This window comes from Rutilus rutilus, assembly GCF_951802725.1.
Source record: "Rutilus rutilus genome assembly, chromosome: 11".
In the NCBI taxonomy this organism is placed as follows: Eukaryota; Metazoa; Chordata; class Actinopteri; order Cypriniformes; family Leuciscidae; genus Rutilus; species Rutilus rutilus.
The window spans coordinates 18,983,382-18,999,648 of record NC_140216.1 but is presented as its reverse complement, the minus strand read 5'-3'; the positions used below and the strand labels follow the sequence as shown (position 1 = coordinate 18,999,648).

General features: G+C 36.5%; 1 protein-coding gene across 2 annotated transcripts in view; it reads right to left on the bottom strand.

Moving 5' to 3' along the window:
* ube2e1 (ubiquitin-conjugating enzyme E2E 1) overlaps positions 1-16,267 on the bottom strand; it is a 73,776-nt gene that overhangs the window by 41,487 nt on the left and 16,022 nt on the right. Inside the window, exons 1-2 of one of the 2 annotated variants that reach the window (XM_084423303.1) lie at positions 6,549-6,696; positions 6,242-6,379 (exon numbers count right to left, since the gene is read on the bottom strand). The gene's annotated coding sequence lies outside the window, so the exon portion shown is untranslated. Of the gene's footprint in view, positions 1-6,241; positions 6,380-6,548; positions 6,697-16,267 lie in introns of those variants that run through there. The other variant, XM_084423305.1, reaches the window with a different exon arrangement.

The following is a 16,267-nucleotide window of genomic DNA, read 5'->3' as shown; positions in this document are numbered from 1 at the left end:
ATAATAAAGATATAATGATAAAAATTATTTAACGTGGAGATACATGAAAAGAGTTAGACTAACTAGTTTACTGACACAAAGGCAAAGCCTATCTCTATGGTCTGCACACAGACTCAAAACAATGTATGTATGCCACAATCTTATTACAAACTCTTGCATTATCAATTCCCAGTCTAAGTTGATAAAAGACTATTAAAAACTAAACCAAAAATATTAAAGTTACAGATGCTGTATAAAGGACGTTGTAAAGTCATTTAGTTGAACATCTATCCAGTTTGGAGAGATTAAACTAATGTTTATTTGAGTCAAGTTGTTTATACAGAACATATTAATAATTTCACAAGTAGGCTATGTGAAATGCCTGTCACAATCACAATCATATGAACACATAGGCTACAGTATAAGTTGCACACAAGCATGGGATCTTAGAGACACAGGAAGTTTTTATTTGTGAAACTTTCTTTTTCCATAAAGTAAATAAAGTTATCTGTTTTCCAGTTTACTTTATTAGAAGTAATAGGATATCTGTAGTGGATTGCATTTTCGAACATTTCCCCAAAACAGGTCACATCAGAGGTTCTCAACTGTTTCTGCTTTAGGATCCAAATTGTATATTACATCAAGTGACTGTTCAACATGTACAGTACCGCACTTGTTTATCATTCAACATAAACAAAATGTTTTATTAAAAACACAGTGTGGGCTATTCATATTACCAATAATGGCATAGGCCCAATGATTTGTTCATTTTATTTACAAAAGATATAGGAAGTGAATTACTTCCCTTTTAAAAGATGATGAGCCTATTTATGTTATATGGTTATGTTGTTTTATTTGCTTTTGCCGCTGTTGACGACCATCAGAACAGACTTGCAATCCACTTTTGGTTATTTAGGGCCTTGTAACTGTGTTATAAGATCTGAGGGTCACACTTGTGATGTAACTGGTAGAGTAAAATGTGCGGTCAAGTTCCTTCCTTCTTCCAGGCAATGATCGCTGTGGCATGATCTCACCCACATCATGTGCCATTGTTTTATAGGAAACCCCCTATTATTCCATCTTAGATATTTGAAGAAACAAACACCCTCCACACATTTGGAAAGGGGAAGGTGAGCCGATCTACTTCCTGTCTGTCTGCTTTACAGACTCTCGATGTGGTGTTGCACACTGGATGCAGTGCAGGCTGAGTGCAGCGAAAAATCTTTCTTGATGTCTTTTATTGATGTGGGCAGATATTCTGACTGCTGCAGACAATCATTATGAGTTACACTCAACAACCGATGCCACATACACACTTGAAGTCAATAAGAGATTCTTTACTTGCCATTTAAAATTGTTGTTTTGACTCTAGAAAGAGGGAATGACTTCATACATCACTTATAGATGTTCTAAATCACTGGTTATGTTCACAATGGAATATTAGGTCTTACTGCAAATAGTGCAGTATATTATAGACTTAATATTTCATGTTTATATTGTTGTCATGTTTAATGTAATGTGTATTCACAATGGCTTTTTTAAATGATGTATTAAAGTGTACACTGCACTATTTTCTAATTTGTTTTCAAATAAAGTCGCCATAGTTCCTGCAAATGACAGGGAAACGTACAGTATATACTGTACAGATTTGGGAATGGCTGTGCAAAGAGAATACATCTGAATTTCTCAGTTCTGAGAGTTACTTTTTTCCATTATTTACTTTCAGAGGCAGTTTGGCAGAAATGACAGTGAGTGGAAAAATATGGGCCTAACTATCAGGATGTCAATGTTACTGTCAGTAATTATATTTTCTCTCTTCAAAACCACAGTACCAGGAGCCTTCAATCCTGCCACTGAAATTATATTTATAATTTGAACAGATCAAAATTCATACCACACCAATTTTTTTAACAGTCAATATTTTTGTACCTTGTGCCAAATAAAAGAAACCTATTTTTTCTCCAGTAACATTTGGAATATTCATCTTGACAAGGCAAGAGTAAACATACATATAAAACTACACTAAATGAGGTGTGACTTTATTCCAACAAAAGCAAAATTATGTAGAATGTGATATTTTTGTTCTATAATAACTAACTGAAATGGTGATAAAGGAGAGATGCAAATTGTCTGTATATGATATCTGCAAATGAACAACAACAGGTTCCTTAATAAAACTGAATATTGTGCACATTAAGAGTTGTGATTTTCCAGCAATGGTGAGATTATGGACTATTGTTTGACTACCATTGATGTTTTGCAACAACTGCATTTGTGGTAATGCGTATGATGGTTGTGTCATGAACATTCATAAAGCTACTCATAACAATAGGTTTGTGGTTTTGATGCCTGTCATATTGAAAGGTGGATGGAAAATATTAACAAGCCACAGAGCACTACTGACAAGACTATTAGTCTGGTTAAACATGTGGTAAGCCATTCATTTATTGAAAGAAATCTTAGCAGTTATAACAAGCAGCAAATGTGAACAGGCTGACCAATACTAACAGTCAAACAGTACAAACACTTAGTAATTCGTTTGCTTATTAGAATATGAACAATGTAGTCTCACAATGTGTGTTTTACAATAAACCGCATTTCATAAGAAAAAAAAAAAAAAGCAGTAACAATTATATCAAATGAAAAACAAAATGAGCTTGTTTCATGAAATGAAGGTCGCAAAAAACAGCCATCTCACATTTCACTACAAATTCAAGTAAATAAGTTACATTTTGCAGAAAAAATTCGATTTTTAGGCACATAATTTTAAATGACAATTAAGCACAACTCAATACAAATACACTAATTCTCATTACACTAATGTATTTAGAACTGTGGTCAGAGTCTGTGGCATAGTGTTTGGTCCACTGTCCTAACTATCCTGTTATCTATCCTGTCGGGTTCCAGTCTGTTGGTCAGGTATGTGGCGATGCTTCCTACCAGAGGATCAGCTGTAAGGAAAAGGAATAATGAGAGGAGTTCGTAGCAGTTTGGCCCCCCTTCACACTATTGTCTGATCTGGTCTATCATGTTGTCCTACTTTAGAAACACTCCTAAAGTGAAGAAAACATTAACACTGATATTCTGAACTCTGCCGCTGCATTTTTAAAGACGTGCATACAATGAGCCTCAATGTGAAAGTACAACAGTTTCCAAAACGTAATAATTCATAAAAAGTATCTCTTTAGGTTTAAGTAATATGGCACTCAGTGGATAAGGAAATCCAAATGTGCTCTTGGAAAACGTACGTGCGTTAGACATGGCCCAGATTCTGTATGAGGTGTGTGAAGGGACATTCATATAAATTAATTTCAGTGAAGTTAAAGCAGTTAAAATGTTGCTCATTTGTGCATAAAATTGGGAATTTTAAATTACATTTTCATAATGTTGTTAAATATTACTTGTATTCAAGTGTCAAAAAGTTATGCGCATGCTCATAACACTTTCATGTCAGTGTCTGCCTTTATAAATCCTGATTTGTGCCTCACTTTTAACATGGGATAAAAACCATAGAATTAAGGTTCAAATACGACCGTGCATGTGTTTTATAAGAGGCCCCCCCAGATCCTAAAAATTGCACAAAACTAAAAAAAAACAGATTGAGAAAGCTCTTGTCATTTGTCTTTGGGCATCCTTTATGAGAATGAAACTACACCCTTATGATTCCAGCATATTGGATTATTTAATGCGGTGAAGGAAAGAACTGTCATTGGCTCTTGCCCCACGATAATGAGTTGAATCTCATATAGATGTCAGAGACTGGAGGGGAAGGGCACACGACATGGGGGAGGGTTGGATATCCTGATTCTGTCCCAAAGCCTGAGCTCAACAGCAGGGAAACCGGGGGATGGGTGTGTGAGAAACACTGAAAGGGTTTTTTTTTTTTTTTAATATATAGCCAAGCAACTGTATAAAGTAAGAGTGCTGCATGCCATTCTCCCAATAACAAACATACAAATGACAGCAGTGAGAGAAGAGCAGTTAATAGCAATAATGGGAATGCAGATGTTCAAACCAGCTCTTCAAATTAAACTCTAGTGTCTTCACATTTTTACTTTACCACAGTGTGAGAAGCAGGATGCCACATTTCCCCAAAATATATTGAATACTATTGTGCCCAACAGAGAGTGGGCAGACAAAAAGACAACCCTTTCTTAAAAGGTTCTCAGGCTGTATTTTGTACCTTAGATGTGGAAAGCATCTGAAACACGTATGAAAATAAGATGTCAAATTTACATTTACCAGCAGTGAGCAATGATAGTGAATCTGTTTTGCAATTAGACCAGAATATGCTAAATAATGCATGATTGCTTGTTTCCCCTGCAGCTCAATGACCTTGCTCATTTTAATGGAGTGAATATGAGCACTGAGCTTATATACAGAGATGTCTGATATAACATGTAATGTCACTATGAGATGCTTAACTGCTTCATTATCAGCCCATTGGACATGCTCTGAAAAATCATTACATCTACTGAATATTGAGTTGTGAGGCTTGAACTAATAATCAACAGCATTGTAAACTAATGCTCACATGAATTATATTGAGTATGGGACAATAGCCTTGATTAGCATTTAGAACATTCTATTCGTTTTAGGTTCATGAAACAGACAATTCAATGGAACCTGCAACCATTGCTGGCGAATGATGCTTTTGGGAAATGCACCCAAGAATGGTTGAGTTCGAACTTTAAATTTACATGGACATAAATGGTTAAGTTCACAAAGCACAATGACTGACAGTAGGCAGGTTACAATATTTTATAATTAAAATAATTTTTATTTTATAATTTTAATAATTTCTAAATAAACAACTCAAGGGACAGAGGCAACACCACCACTGCAATAAAGCAAATAGAAAATGATCCATTTCAGTCACGGTGCATGACAGTAAATACCTTACCCTCAAGATCATGTGCAATACAATCAAATGGTATGTAACTGCACTTAACTTGAAATATTGAGAAAGCTGGCATGCTTTAGTAGCACACAAAAATAAATCTAAAATGTTGTATTACCCTTGTTGAAAAGTGAACTGATTACCTTAAACTTAAGTTCTGCTAAGAGTTTACAGTTAGACTGTAACAATCAGACATATTAGGCGAGTAACATAAGCTATACTGACATGAATTCACTTAAGACTATCAACTGGTTTTTATACTAATAAACAAGACCACTGCATGCATTCATTTCTACTCTTAAAAAAAAAAGAAAAAAAGAAAAGTATGTCTGACAGATACAAGGTTATTAAATCACATTAAAATGGAGGTGCAATGAATTTCACAGATCACCAGTGGTCAATTTTGCGCTTGACCTGAGTCATGAGTGAGAGAGCACCAGAAATAATTGTAATGGATGGTTCACAGACAAGGCTTAAACTAGTCCCAGATTAAATGCGTGTGAGTTGTCTGAACTGAAATCAGCATGTACTGACACCTCTTGAAACATATCAGTGCCATTGTTTTGTCTCAAGATACACACCAGTAATGTTCTTCAAAGGCACGTTTATAAAAGCTACTTAAATGCCCTAAGGCCTAATCATGTCATAATCTTAGCCTTGTCTGTTAAACCAGGCCTTAATGTCTCAGATTTAAACCTCAGCAAAAATGTCTCGTTGAATAAGTTTAAAACGCTGATTCAATCCCTTGTTCGTCACTTAATGTAAACTAAACTCCTAAAACTTGCCAACTGTGGTTGTTTTGTTAGAAAAATGGACTGAATAAAATTACTCCAAAAATATTTCTTGAATAGTCAAATGGTGAAAAATTAAATAAGTCAAGCATACATTTTTGCAACAAGACCACATATGCTGCCTTAATGCAATTTAAGCTGAGCACACACTTAACGACTACAAGGCCGATTATGAATGTAACTCCATTACTTACGACTGATCATGCCCAAACAAGCGGAGTCAGAGACAGTCTGTGTTCAACATCTACTCCAGTCGTTGGAAACAGTCTGTAAGTGTGTTTAGTTCAGTCTTAGAATTTACAGTATTCGCTAAATCTAGAAAAGCAGCATTTATTCAGCAGCTCAAATATGAGAGCAAAAAACAAAACAATTGTACGCAGTTTTATACATGAGCATTAAGCAACTGCATATATGCCCACACCTGTAACTGCCTTTTCTGTAGTCTAGGTCAAACAGGTGGAGCTCCAACATACTGACAAAAACTAGAGCTTCAGCCCATGACCAGCAAATCAGCTCTTTCTAACCACTTGTTAGACAAGTTAGAAGTGTTTCACATGGTTGTGTATCTTACCAGGGTGAGTAGAGAGCAGATGGACAGCAGCACTTTAGAGATGGTGAGTGCTGGGCTCTAGTTGTCCTTCAGGATGTCCAGACAGATCACACCCTGACTGTTGATGTTGGAGTGGTAGATTCTCGTGCGAAACGTCACCTTAGAGATCAGAACAGGTCAACAGTTGACGTGAACAAAAATAAGACACTGTGTTCAATAATTAATGGTGAGAAACCAATTCAAGACCTTATGAAATCAATTAGTTTTGAGAGAAGTGAAATATAGGCTACTGTGATGGTGAGGCATGGTTTTAAGGAAAGAAGCTCACCATAACAAAGTAACTTCGTGAAGCAGTGTTTTTGTATATATATTTTTTTGTATGTCTGCATTGAGTCCAAACACAGTAAAAGTTTCAATTAACATAATAGCAAAAAAAATTCCAGGGCACAGAACTGAACATATCAACAAAACACACCATAGAAGAACAAAACCTGACAAATAAATACACATACACTAACAAGGGTAACGAGACAGAGGTGAAAACAATCAAGGAGCAATAAGGTAATCACAGGAAACAGGAACTGAACTAGACTACAAACTAAAAGTGCAACAAAGGAACACAATGTCAAGTCACCTTTATTTATATAGCGCTTTTTACAATACAGATTGTATCAAAGCAGCTTCACAGTGATAACATGAAAATAATACAACAAAGTTTGTTTCTAGAAGAAAATTGTGTCATCGTCCACCTTAAGTAAGGCAGATCAATAATACTGTTGAATATTAAATGTCCCCAACTAAGCAAGCCAAAAGCCAAGGCAACAGTGGCAAGGAATCGAAACTCCATCAGGTGACAGAATGGACGAACAGTGTATGATTAAGATTCAGGCAGCATTACAGGTCAGAAGTCAGATTGGATCAGAACATTCAGAATATTTATCCAGTTCCATATGGTTGGAAGTCGGAGTCATCACGCTGGTATGGAGACGAGTTTGTTGAGGATCAGTGCCGATGGCTGTCATGTCGATGTTCACAGGGCTGATGAGGCTGGCTCTTCAGGGATCCGGCTGACTTCAGTAAACCTCGGAAGAAACAGAAAGACTAACATTAGCGTAGGTGCCATTCTTCTTATGATGTAACGAGTACATCAGGTGTTATAGGAAGTGTCTCCAGTTCTGGCTGACCTAATCTATGCAGCCTAATAATCATTTAACTGATTTGAATAATAGAAATGTATAATGTTCTATAATGCCAGGTAAAAGAGATGCTCTTTTAGTCTAGATTTAAACTGACAGAGTGTGTCTGCTTCCCGGGCAATGTTAGGAAGACTGTTCAAAAGTTTAGGTGCTAAATAGGAGAAGGATCTACCACCTGCAGTTGACTTTTATTATCAACTGGCCAGAATTTTAAGGTCACAGTAGACGTGAAGGACTATAATGCGTTAAATGTATATGTTTAATAGGGAGCCAATGCAGTGTTGACAGAACCGGGCTAATATGGCCATACTTTCTGGTTATAGTGAGAACTCTAGCTGCTGCGTTTTGGGCCAACTGGACTTTATTAAGCGTGCAGGGCAACCACCCAGTAGAGCATTACAATAATCTAGCCTTGAGGTCATGAACGCATTAACTAACTGTTCCGCATTTTTCATTGAAAGCATATGTTGTAATTTAGATATATTTTCAAGGTGGAAGAATGCGGTTTTATAGATGCTAGAAACGTGGCTTTCAAATGAAAGATTTGTATCAAAGAGCACACCTAGGTTCCTAACCGACGACGAAGACTTGACAGAACAGACATCAATTGTTGGACAGTATTCTGGGTTAATACCTGAAGAGGTTTTTTTGCCCAATAATTAGAAACTCTGTTTTTTCTAAATTAAAGGGATAGTTCACCCAAAAATGAAAATTCTGTCATCATTTACTCACCCTCAAGTTGTTCCAAACCTGTATGAGTTTCTTTGTTCTGCTGAACACAAAGGAAGATATTTGGAAGAATGTTTGTAATCAACAGATCTCGGTCCCCATTGACTTCCATAGTAGGAAAAATATATACTATGGTAGTCAATGGGGACTGAGATCTGTTTGGTTACAAACATTCTTCCAAATATCTTCCTTTGTGTTCAGCAGAACAAAGAAACTCATACAGGTTTGGAACAACTTGAGGGTGAGTAAACAATGATAGAATTTTCATTTTTGGGTGAACTATCCCTTTAAGTAGTAGGAAATTACTAGTCATCTAAATTTTTATATCAGCTATGCATTCCGTTAATTTTGTGAATTGGTGCGTGAAGAAATATAGAGCTGAGTATCATCGGCATAACAGTGCAAACTAATTCCATGCTTCCTAATGATATCTCCCAAGGGTAGCATGTACAGGGTGAACAGCAATGGTCCTAGTACTGAGCCTTGTGGTACTCTATACTGAACTTTTGATCGATATGACATCTCTTCATTTACAGCTACAAACTGATAACGGTCAGATAAGTATTATTTGAACCATGCTAATGCAATTCCACTAATGCCAACATCATTTTTGAGTCCATTCAAAAGAATGTTGTGGTCAATGGTATCTAATGCAGCACTAAGATCCTGTGACACTAATAGTGAGATACAACCACCATTGGATGATAAGAGCAAACCATTTGTAACTCTAATGAGAGCAGTCTCAGTACTATGATATGGTCTAAATCCTGACTGGAAATCCTCACAGATACCATTTCAAACAAACACAGAATATGATAGTATCCTTCTTTTGTTCACTCATTAGGCTACATCTTTGGTTCAATGTCATTTGAACTATTCGTTTAAACTATTTAAATGCTTTTCTGATTAAATAAATTGTGTTGGTCCTGCATTAGACAACCCATCAGAGAATCAACATGAAACATATAATTAAAATAACACACTAGATAACAAAATATTAATAATATTAATTAAAGATAACAAAATAAACAGGATTTAAGTGCAGCAGTCTGGTGTTTAATAAGAATTCCTTGACTACAGACAAAGGAATGGAACAACCAAACTTCATAAGATTAAATCAGACAAAGAACTGAACAAAACACAGGGCTTAAATAACAGAGTGAACTAATCAAGCAAAACCACATCAGGTGCATGCTAATCAATCAGTAACCAAGGAGACAAATGACAGGGAAAAACCAACTCATTGTAACACATACAGAAAACACATCAGAACCCTGACAGTTGGGGAGTAACTAGTTACATGTAACTGAGTTACGTAATTTAATTACAAAATAAATGTAACTGTAATCAGTTACTGAGAAAAAAATACATACAAAATACAAGGGGGTTAAATCTTAATATTTTCTGTAAAAAGCTAAGATATGTTGAATAATATTAATTTGTTACTTTGCCTGTTTTTGATGTGTACGATGCCCCATGTCTTTTAAAGGCCGTTTAGTAAAGCGATGCTATTCTGATGCTTTTGATTGGTTCTTTAGGCTATAATCTGTCTAAGAGTTGCCACCACGGCGAGTGATAAAAATGTGCAGTGCTGGAAATTAGAAAAGTAATTAAAAAGTAATCAAATATGATCAGTTACATTACCTTAATAACGTAATTGAAATAGTTACACTACTTATTACATTTTAAATAGGGTAACTTGTAATCTGTAACCTATTACATTTCCAAAGTAACCTTCCCAACACTGCTTAAACGCACAACAAAAACAATGAGAAAAGTGCAGAACTCTTTCAAAACACTGAAACAAACTCCAAAGGAACTTTGTTTTGGCCAGTTTCGTTTGAAATTATGTCACACCCATTTGTTTTTTCATTTTGTCTATCAGGGTCTTAAAGGTGACATACAGTGGGTACGGAAAGTATTCAGACCCCCTTAAATTTGTCACTCTTTGTTATATTGCAGCCATTTGCTAAAATCATTTAAGTTCATTTTTTTTTCCTCATTATTGTACACACAGCACCCCATATTGACAGAAAAACACTGAATTGTTGACATTTTTGCACATCATAAAAAAGAAAAACTGAAATATCACATGGTCCTAAGTATTCAGACCCTTTGCTCGGTATTTAGTAGAAGCACCCTTTTGATCTAATACAGCCATGAGTCTTTTTGGGAAAGATGCAGCAAGTTTTTCACATCTGGATTTGGGTATCCTCTGCCATTCCTCCTTGCAGATCCTCTCCAGTTCTGTCAGGTTGGATGGTAAACGTTGGTGGACAGCCATTTTCAGGTCTCTCCAGAGATGCTCAATTGCGTTTAAGTCAGGGCTCTGGCTGGGCCATTCAAGAACAGTCACAGAGTTGTTGTGAAGCCACTCCTTCGTTATTTTAGCTGTGTGCTTAGGGTCATTGTCTTGTTGGAAGGTGAACCTTCGGCCCAGTCTGAGGTCCAGAGCACTCTGGAGAAGGTTTTCGTCCAGGATATCCCTGTACTTGGCCGCATTCATCTTTCCCTCGATTGCAACCAGTCGTCCTGTCCCTGCAGCTGAAAAACACCCCCACAGCATGATGCTGCCACCACCATGCTTCACTGTTGAGACTGTATTGGACAGGTGAAGAGCAGTGCCTGGTTTTCTCCACACATACCGCTTAGAATAGCCCCAACTGGTGGATGGCTGCAGTGATGGTTGACTTACTACAACTTTCTCCCATCTCCCGACTGCATCTCTGGAGCTCAGCCACAGTGATCTTTGGGTTCTTCTTTATACTTAGGACCATGTGATATTTCAGTTTTTCTTTTTTAATAAATGTGCAAAAATGTCAACAATTCTGTGTTTTTCTGTCAATATGGGGTGCTGTGTGTACAATAATGAGGAGAAAAAAATGAACTTAAATGATTTTAGCAAATGGCTGCAATATAACAAAGAGTGAAAAATTTAAGGGGGTCTGAATACTTTCCGTACCCACTGTGTTATGCCCCTTTTCACAAGATGTAATATGAATCTATGATGTCCCCAGAATATGTATGTGAAATTTCCACTCAAAATACCCCCCAGATCATTTATTATACAGTAGCTTGTCAAATTTGACCCTTTTTGGGTGTGAGCAAAAACGCTCCGTTTTTGTGTTCCTTTAAATGCAAATGAGCTGCTGCTCCCCGCACCCGTTCAGAAGACGGCTGGTCCTTTACATGAGCTTCGGATACTCCGTCAATAACAAAACATGCGAATAATCTCACTCATCCAAAATCTCAGAAATAACCAGTAGCGGAGTGCAGCCATTCGGAGAGACTCAGGAAGAGGTTGTAACTTTTAGACTGCACCTGGACGTTTCTGAATGATTAGTGGATGTTTAGTCATCTGTTTCTGGGGAATTTCCGTTGATAATGAGTCCACTGCTCTCTTGTTTCATCTGAGGCTGGGACTCTAAACAGTGTTCTGTGTACGTCTGTGCAGCCAACAACAGAAAAGTTTGCATGCTTTGCTCGAACTTTTGCCATTGCGTTAGAACTGGTTACACTGTTGTCGCTTGCGAAAACCCAGACAGCATGGTAACATTGATTCAATATTGAGTTTTGATCCAAACCATCATTTTGGTTGACATCAAAATATCAATGTTTAAAGTGTGTTGGATCAGCATTGAAATGTTGATGAAAGGGAACAGCACACATGGGTGAAGACAGTGACATTGAACTAACAGTGAGTCTTAGTTCATGAGCACAATATCTTGCAGGCATGTATCTGTGCAAAACACTACTGGGTGTTTCCCAATCAGTGGGGCGTTTCAGTTCATGATGAGCACTTTCAATGGTGTTACCTCATTTGTTCTAATACACTGGGGGTTTGGTTTAGGGGTGGGCTCTCATGATTTTAGCAAGTCTTTTGAAAAACCAATTGTAGTTTGAAAGTTGGCACTAATTGGTATACGCCCATTTTGGTTTTGCATGTGGGCTTCTCGGTAGTTAATTGATGCTTCCTTATTAGAGAGAAAACACAAGGTGCATCCTATACGGAAGTCTTGTGTGTTTGACATGCATGAACTCTCTGAGTTTCAAACAATGCATGCATATAATGTATTTCTGTTTTTAGCATGCTTTTTACTTGCATTTTATTTATTGTTACTAAATCTACTAACATACATTAATTTTCCAAGTAAGTAAATTGTTGAAATAAATCGCACAGATAGCATGGGAACATTAATACAATGTTGAGTTTTGATCCAAACCATAATTTTGGTTGAGATTGACATTTCAGTGTTTAAAGTGTGTTGGATCAGCATTGAAATTTTAATGAAAGCCAACAGCACACATGGGTGGAGACAGTGACATTGAACTAACAGTGATTTGTAGTTGATGAGCACAAGATCATACAGGCAGGTATCTCTGCAGAACACTAGTGGGTGTTTGTCTATCAGTGGGGCGTTTTCAAACCACAATGGGCATTTTCAACCGCTTTACCTGATTTGCTCTAATCCAGTGGGGGCTTGGTTTAGGGGTGGGGTGGTTTAGCAAGTCTGTTGAAAAATGGTTGAAAAACATTTATTGTAGTTTGCAATTGGCCACTGATTGGTAAACGCCCATTTTGGTTTTGTATGCGCACTTCTCAGTAGTGTAATGCTTCCTCATTAGAGAGAAAACATAGGTGCATCCTATACAGAAGTCTTGTTTGTTGAAGCACCTGACATACTTACATCACTTCTCTAGCACAGTTTCAAACAATGGTGCATCTACATACTTAAAAAATGCACATTGCTTTAGTAAAGTTTATTACGAATTTCCTGAATAAAGTTCTAACGTCATTTAACATATTTCTTGAAGTCCAGGAGACATGAACATGAGCAAGAAAGTTACACTGCAAACATAGCCCATGTCTTGCATCCATCAGTGCTTGCATGCAGAGCACATTGCTCCTTTAGTAGGAATGAAGGCCGACGAAGATGGACAATAAATAAATAAAAAGCACCCCCCTCCTGATAATGCTGACACTGATTATACACCGAGCTGTTGTCGACAGCATAATCACCTGACCTGGGACTTGATGATATCCTGTGCCTTATCACTGCTTAATCAGGTAATCATTCATATTCCTGAATCTGTATTAAATTTGAGAAATTTCCACTGAAACACAATAACAAAAAACATCTTGTGTTTATTAAGAAAGTGACTGACATGGCTATTTTGTGATATTTGAAGAGATTAAGTTCTACATAAGGTGAATCTGCAGCTTCAAAGGGATAGTTCATCCCGAAATGAAAATTCTGTCATTATTCCTCTTCATGAAGTCATGAATTTAGCTCCAACACCTGCATGGAAGTTTCCATTGATCCTAATGACCTTGATTAGCTGCTTCAGGTGTGTTTAATTAGGGCTGGAGATAAAATCGGACACCCCTGCCGTAGTGATTTTTTTTTATATATATTGAAGCATTAATAGATTTTAGAAAAATAAATGAAATAATCAGAATTTAACGATACTTTAATCATAGTTCGAATATTTTGTGTTCAGCAAACTTTTTTTTAAAGAGCGAATCGTATTGTGTTTAGTATATTAACATTCTTGAATGTGGCAACTGAATTGACTTGTTCTCGAGTAACATCATGCTTTCTTTTTCAGATTTCAGAGAACCCAGAGGAAAAGAGGCAGTAGTCTGATGTATGACAGATTTTTAAAAACCTGAACCGTTGGACCACCTGTAGTTATGACATCAGACTTCTGAAGCCAACTTTATTTTTAAAGGTTGAAATGCTTTTGTCCTATTTCTCCCCCTTTCTTTTTTAAAGAATGATCTTTTAATACATTTTTGTCATTGATTGATTGAATAAAATAAATTAACTCAACTGCTGGAAATGTGTCATTTATATTTTAAAAGGTTTTTGCCAAATATTTGGTCAGGAATTTGTTGACGCATCATTGAAGTGTAGTTGAAATATTAATGTTGTTTCAACATTAACTTGGTACATCAGATGGCAACATTGGTTGACATTCCTTTTCAGTTGTATTTTCAGTGTTTCAACAAAATGTATTTAGAATCAACATCACATTGTAACATTGATCAAACCATATTACCAAAGATTATTTCTGTTAATTTCAGTGTTGATTCAACAGCAGTGACGTAGATTCAACATCATAGTGTAACATTGATTCAACAATATTACCATTGATTTATTTTAGTTAATTTCAGAGTTGATTCGACAGCAGTGATGTAGATTCAACATCATAGTGTAACGTTGATTCAACAATATTACCATCGATTTATTTTAGTTAATTTCAGTGTTGATTCAATAGCAGTGATGTAGATTCAACATCATAGTGTAATGTTGATTCAATATTACCATTGATTATTTGTGTTAATTTCAGTATTGATTCAGCATCGGTGATGTAGAATCAATCATAGTGTAATGTTGATTCAGTAGCATTACTATTGATTTTTTGTTCAACAGTTTCAACATTAACTGAGGGTGCAAAAGTGATGTTGATAAAAAAAATCACTTTGTAATGTTGAATCAATACTATTACCGTTGATTTTTGGTTGAAATCTCAACATTGCTTCAGCATTAACTGAGGGTGCAAGAGTGATGCAAAAACAACATCACTTTGTAATGTTGAAGCAATATTAACACCATTGAATTGTGATTGAAATCTGAACATTATTTCAATATTAACCGAGGGTGCAAAAGTGACATTGAAACAACATCACTTTGTAATGTTGAAGCAATATTAACACCATTGATTTGTGATTGAAATCAGGGGCCGTATTCACAAAGCATTTTATCTTACCACTAGGAGTACTCCTAAATCGCACTAAAAGATTTTAGCTAGGAGTTTTCTCTTAAAAGTTATTCACAACGCCTTTCAGACCTACTCTTAATAAAGAAAAATGACAACTCCTAAACTAAGAGTGAGTCTTCGTTGCTATGGATGACGTCATTACTCATGCACGAGCTTGACTGAAGTGACCACCTTGATTGGCTGATGATTGTAACGCGGGAATGATTCCAAACAGCTCCCCTACGATGATGAGTGACAAGTGACAGGTCTGAGAATGCGTGCGCTACACAAGTAGTGCGAAGGACGGAAGATGATGAATAACTGAATAAATAGCCTAAATGAATAAAGAGTAAGGCAAAACAAATAGCCTAGTAGCCTAATGAAACATATGGATTGATGCAATATCTTTGCAACATTATTGAATTAATCTCACTATATGCCTCTGCCTACGTTTGCAAAGAGAAGAACATTTTAATTTGATTCACAATTAAACGTTACAATTAGTTTACATGCAATGAGTAGCCTAGGTTTGCTTGTTGTTGGTGGCGTTATGCCTACAATGCAAAATTGTTCCCTCGCGATTGGGAGCTCCTGTAGCCGCCGCGTACGCATTTCAAAACATCGCAACGTGAAATGCCACAAAAAGCGGTTTGTGAATAGGTCTTAGTGAGTTAGGAGTCCTCTCGACTTCTTTTAAGCTGTCCCAGGCTTAGGTGCTACTTTTAGGGCTAAAATGCTTCGTGAATTACTCTTAGTCAAAAAAATTAGGGCCCGTATCCCTAAAGATTCTGAGAATCCTCTCAGAGAGCTCCTAACTTAACCTAAAAGTTCCTTGCCAGGAGTTTTAGCTTAGAAGTGATTCCAGAACATTTTCAGTGAACTCTGAGCAAGGAATGGATGGAAAATCCTATCTTAATGAGGAGGTGTGGTTGACCCCGTTGCTAGGTATGAGTCATCATTTCAAAAGCCGTGATTGGTTGATCCTACAAGTTTGATGAAAATGAACTTTTGGTGATAATGAGCAAAGGATGTACCCTCAAATCAATAAACATAATTATACACTCTAATCTTATGCAGACTGTAATTGTAAATAATATTTCACATTCAAGAAAATATCTGGAAAATGAATAGTAAGCTGTAGGGGTTATAGCCTAACATTAGAATCTAAAATATGTGAAAACTTAAGCTCATTACACCCTGTTCAAATAATGATTCGTGTCTTATTTGCTCATATTAATATCCTAGCTGGCATATTTTGTACTTTCACTCCCATATGGACCCCATTGAAAACAAGATGGCCTATCTCAAGGGGCTGTCCTTAATGAAGTAGAAATTGCAACGTTACAACTCAGTGTGG